Source organism: Globicephala melas, chromosome 5 (genome assembly GCF_963455315.2).
Source record: "Globicephala melas chromosome 5, mGloMel1.2, whole genome shotgun sequence".
Taxonomy (NCBI): domain Eukaryota; kingdom Metazoa; phylum Chordata; class Mammalia; order Artiodactyla; family Delphinidae; genus Globicephala; species Globicephala melas.
The window spans coordinates 132,800,092-132,805,473 of NC_083318.1; the positions used below are offsets into that span (position 1 = coordinate 132,800,092).

The 5,382-nt window shown below is 42.2% G+C and overlaps 1 non-coding gene across 1 annotated transcript; it reads left to right on the forward strand.

Annotated features, from left to right (window-relative positions):
* Positions 1 to 1,863: 1,863 nt before the first annotated feature.
* TRNAG-UCC (transfer RNA glycine (anticodon UCC)) lies at positions 1,864 to 1,936 on the forward strand. The gene has a single exon. It is a non-coding gene; the product is annotated as a tRNA-Gly (tRNA).
* Positions 1,937 to 5,382: the final 3,446 nt, after the last annotated feature.

Sequence of the window (5,382 nt, forward strand, 5' to 3'; positions counted from 1 at the left end):
GTCCAGGTAAGCACATGCCAAGCAAGCATCTAACCCTATCCACCCCACGCCCCCTCACCTAAAGGGCTGGGAAAGAACACTGTCCTTTTAAGAAGTTACATTGCTAGGGTCAGAATAAAGGGGAAAAAATGATCTTTATGGTTGAGCGGGCGCTCCCATCTTTGAGAAGTTCTGGTTAACTGTAATGAAGATGCACACTGCACATTAAGGAGGGAGGAGGCCCAAACAAACAGAGAATTTTATGTGTAATTTTTTCTTGTCCTGCCTTAAAATATAAATTTTACTTCAGCCTTCTATTATGGCTTCTAGCAGCTTAAGGTCTTGCCCCTAGGGTGATCCTAGTGCCCCACCCCTTTGAAATACCTGCCTAGAAAAGCTCAACGCTGCCCGAAGAATTTGTGATTTGTTCCAGGCAGAACCTGGATAGGCAGACAGACCCCAGAGCCCTCTCTTGGAGCAGCTACTTTAGAAAGCTTGCAATGTAAATGCTTTCCTCTGACCTTTGTGGTATACATCTACCACCCAGAACTGTTTCCTTAAGGACTTGTGAGCCCCTGTCTTTAAGATGCAGATATTCAGGGAGATAACTCTGTGCTAGCTCCCAGTCCCTGTGGGAGCAATAAGGACCTACCTTTCTTCAACTTGCACTGCTGCTTCCTCTCATAAAGATAGAAGTTTCTTTCTCCCCTGACAAATGCCAGTTAACAAACCTAGATGGCCTAGTCACATGGATCACCCACCCACCCCTTTACTACCCCTTAGTGACTTTCCCTTAGCACACTCCAGCCTTTGAAAAGTCTTCAGCCTTCTGATTCAGGGGAAGTGGAGTTCAGTTCATACTGTAGTATCACTGAACAAAGTATGTCCTTACCACTTTCGTGTCCAGCTTTGTTTATGTCTAACAATCCATCCAGGTAGCAAAGTTCTATTATTAAAATATGCTTGCCTTTTAAAAAGTAAATATTTGGACTTGGCTTCCTGTAGTCAGATAAACTTTGCTGTCAGTGTTGTTGACCGCCATTAGCCTCTGCTTAAGCTGGTATTAAAAAACAAAATTCAACTGAGTGAATTTGAAGACCTAATTGGCTTTACTAAATGATTCATGAATCAGGCATCATCCCATCTAACAAATAGAAAGGAGCTGTACAATGAAAGGTTTTTTAAAAGCAGGAAGGAGGGGACAAGGAAGTCAAAAAGAAAAGAAAGGATTATTTCAGGCAAGGTCACCTTCTTTGGGGAGAAGGGTAGGGGTTTATCATGCAGATCACCTCACTAGTGTTGATCAGGAAATTCCAAACTGATTGGTTTAAAATTACATTTCTCTGGGTATATACCCAGTACACATATATACAATGGACTATTACTCAGCCATAAAAAGGAACGAAACTGGGTCATTTGTGGAGATGTGGATGGACCTAGAGAGTGTCATATGGAGTGAAGTAAGTCAGAAAGAGAAAAACAAATATTGTATATTAATGCATACATGTGGAACCTAGAAAAATGGTATAGATGATCTTATCTGCAATGCAGAAATAGAGACACAGAGGTAGAGAACAAATGTATGGATACCAAGGGGGAAAGGAGGGGGTGGGAGGAATTGGGATATTGGGATTGACACATATACGTATTGACACTATGTATAAAATAGATAACTAATAATATACTGTAGAGCACAGGGAACTCTACTTAATGTACTGTGGTGACCTAAATGGGAAGGAAATCCAAAAAAGAGGGGATATATGTATATGTACAGCTGATTCATTTTGCTGTACAGTAGAAACTAACACAACATTGTAAAGCAACTATACTCCAATAAAAATTAATTTAAAAAAATAAAAAATAAAATTACATTTCTCAGGGACTTCCCTGGTGGTCCAGTGGTTAAGACTCTGCACTTCCAATGCAGAGGGCGCAGGTTCGATCCCTGCTCAGGGAACTAAGATCCCACATACTGTACAATGCGGCCAAAAAAAAAAAAAAAAACCCAAAATTACATTTCTGAGCGAGGCTGAAACTGCAGTTAGGTGTTAAGTTTTAGTTTGCTTCTGCGGGGCTTAGCATTAGTGACTCCACTTTGGACCTACTGATCCTTTTTTAACACTGGAAATGTATTAGGCAGGCTCTTAAAAAGGCTCAGCTCATCCAAATTAATTCAGTTGACAAATTACTCATTAGGGAGAAGAGGAGCAAGGCAGTGTGATTCACAAAACCTCTGATCAAAGAACGGGAGAAACAGGGGTTCTCATAGGAAGTTCCTCAAGCCCGTCTTCCAACGCTGCATTCCTTAAGGGGAGGTTGGAGTGGACTTAGTTTAAAGAGCGACACAACAATGCAAACAAAACCACTCCCTGACATTGGGCCTGCGCCACAATTGGCTCAGGCAGCCAGGTCTCCTAGGTTCCTCCCTTCAGGGACATGTACTCCCAGGTTTGCAAGAGCACAGTGTGCTGCAACCCACTCTTGGGCAGAACAGAAATGCCATCTTGAATATTTACTGTTTTCTATTACTCTTTATCTACCCACATCCCAAATTAAATGGGTGTCATCAGAACTTAAAAAAGTGAGGGCTTTTGGTTTTTGTTTTATTTTTTTATTTAGAAACCACATACCAACATTTAAGGGCATCTTATAATAGTTGGTGAAACAGACAAAAGATGCTGAGAAAGAAATACTTCTAAATAGAAAAGCGTTGTATGTGATTACTGGAATTGATATGTATGCTAAAAATAAGAATTCCAGTTGTTTCCCCCCTTTTCCATTTATTTTGTATACAACAAATATTAACTGATTGCTTACTATTTACCAAGCACTGCCCTAGATGCTGGGAATACAACTGTGAATGTAAGGGAGGAAAACCTTTTTCTCTACCCTTCTTAATTTTGGGGGGGCTTATTTATTAATTAAGACAGATTAACAGGGGACTTCCCTGGTGGCGCAGTGGTTAAGAATCTGCCTGCCAATGCAGAGGACACAGGTTTGATCCCTGGTCCAGGAAGATCCCATATGCTGCGGAGCACCTAAGCCCGTGCGCCACAACTACTGAGCCTGCGCTCTAGAGCCCGCGAGCCACAACTACTGAAGCCTATGCGCCTAGAGCCCGTGCTCCGCCACAAGACAAGCCACCGCAATGAGAAGCCCGCGCACTGCGACAAAGAGTAGCCCCCGCTCGCCGCAACTAGAGAAAACCACGCGCAGCAATGAAGACCCAAAGCAGCCAAAAATAAATAAATACATTTATTAAAAAAAAAAAAAAAGACAGCAAACTACATTTGCATCCCTTAACTAGGGAAGGGCAACCATCAAGTTTCAAGGAAGCGTCTGGACTGCGGACGCTGTCCATTAGCCTTGTAACTTTAAAAGGAATTTATCAAATTTAGCAAAACAAGAGACAACTAACCCTGCAATCAGGAGACCAGGAGAAAGGGAGTAAAAGATGGCTCTGGCTGCACACCTAGTCGGGGCTGCGGCACCCAGAACTAGGAAGCTTTGCTCTCCTCTGGGTTTTGTCCCTCCCAGATTTCTGAGCTCAGGAGCAGTCGCTCTGCACTGCAGCTCGAGCCAGTTGCGGAAGACCTAACCAAGCCCAGCCCAAAAGAAGGAACGGCTTCGGGGCTGTTTGTTTCTCTTTGATAAAGGAGCCCTTCCTTGTTCTTGCTTTTCCTCTCTTTGGTATTTGATGCAATAACCCCCCAGAAGCGATTTAGAGTGACTGGTAAAACAAAGTATACCAAAACCTCGCAGCAACCAAAAGGATGAAGTTCCTTCTGGACTGCCTCCAGCTTCTGCCCTTACTGCTCATCTGCACCTTGAGAGTCTCTCCTGAAGCTTTTCATTCCGAAGAAGAGAAAAGCAGTCACCGGAGAAATCGTCCTGATTACTGGAGCTGGACACGGAATTGGGAGACTGACTGCCTATGAATTTGCCAAACTTAAATGCAAACTGGTCCTGTGGGATATAGATAAGGTAACAGTGCTTGCTGTGTTTTACTTTCTGGTACCTTTAATCTGTGTTGCATTTTGCTGGCAACAGCCCCCTACAGCATCTCTGTTAAGCATGTAGAAAAAAATTACTAGTTTTGCCATTCTATAGATGGGGGAAAAACATGGATTAATTAATGTGTTGATGATCACATGATAAACGAACATAGAGCATTTGATTCCCAGTTACTGCCCATCACCAATTTGACATTGTAAATTTATCTTCACTTTTGCCCTGAAAATAATTTGTAATCTCCTCCTGAACCTGATTTCACTGATCCTGCTGTCTTTTTTTCTTTCTTTCTTACTTTTCTTTTTTTTTTTTTTTTTTGGCGGCCCTGTACAGGCATGTGGGATCTTAATTCCCCAACCAGGGATCAAACCCGTGCCCCTGAATTTGGAATGTGAAGTCTTAACCACTGGACCGCCAGGCAAGTCCCTCATCCCTCTGTCTTAATCATATGGAAAAAGTTAAAGCCGGATACGAGTTTGGATTCTCCTCCTGTTAAGTCAAACGGAGCTCGGTTAGTTCCTGCTAGGGTGGAAATAAATCATATCATGGCTAGTGGTCATGATGGGAAGATCGATCATAGTTCTTCTTGTGTTGTGGTGAGGGTGAAAGACCCATTTATTAAGAGTACAGATAAGAGGATAATTGGTAGTGTTACTTCATCTGAGATCTTTGTGATCCTGCTCGTAGGGCCCCAAATAGTGCATATTTTGAGTTGGAGGCACTGAACAGTTCAGAGTGTTCAGAGTTACATATATATAAAACGGAATCTCTGTCTTGTACACCTGAAACGAAAACGACATTGTAAATCAACTATACTTCAATAAAATTTTAAAAAAAGAAAAGAAAAAGAAACAGAAATAAGCAAGAGGAAAGCAGTGAATTAAGGCAGCAGTGCCCCTCTAGCTGAAGGAACCTAAAGGAGAAGGAACTTCAAATGGTGGCTTAGAACCCCAGTTTATAAAGCAGCTTCAACAAAGAGTAGTGCGTTTGTAGACGAGAGATGACATGGGAAGCAGGTTTAGGCTTTCAAGGGCAGCAAAATGTGGGAAGTTAAATCCACAGAAGAGAATTAATGGAGTGAGGTTTGTTTGCAGATTCCTCTGGTGTCCACTCTGGGCTTAAAGCATCTGCATCCACGAAAATGAGAAATTATATCCCACCTCCAGGCAGAAAAGGAAAATTTTCTGGGTTTTCTTCTTAATTGCTTTCTGCCCAGAATAATTTTTTAGGTCAAAAACGTTTATATAGTGGTGACATATACTAGTTTCTTTCAAGTGCAACTTACAGAGGAATGATTCTCAAATGTTAGGGTGCACCGGGATCACCTGGTCGGCTTTTTGTAACGTGGATTGATTTCTTGACTCCCCACCCCACCCTGTGAATTTCTGCTCA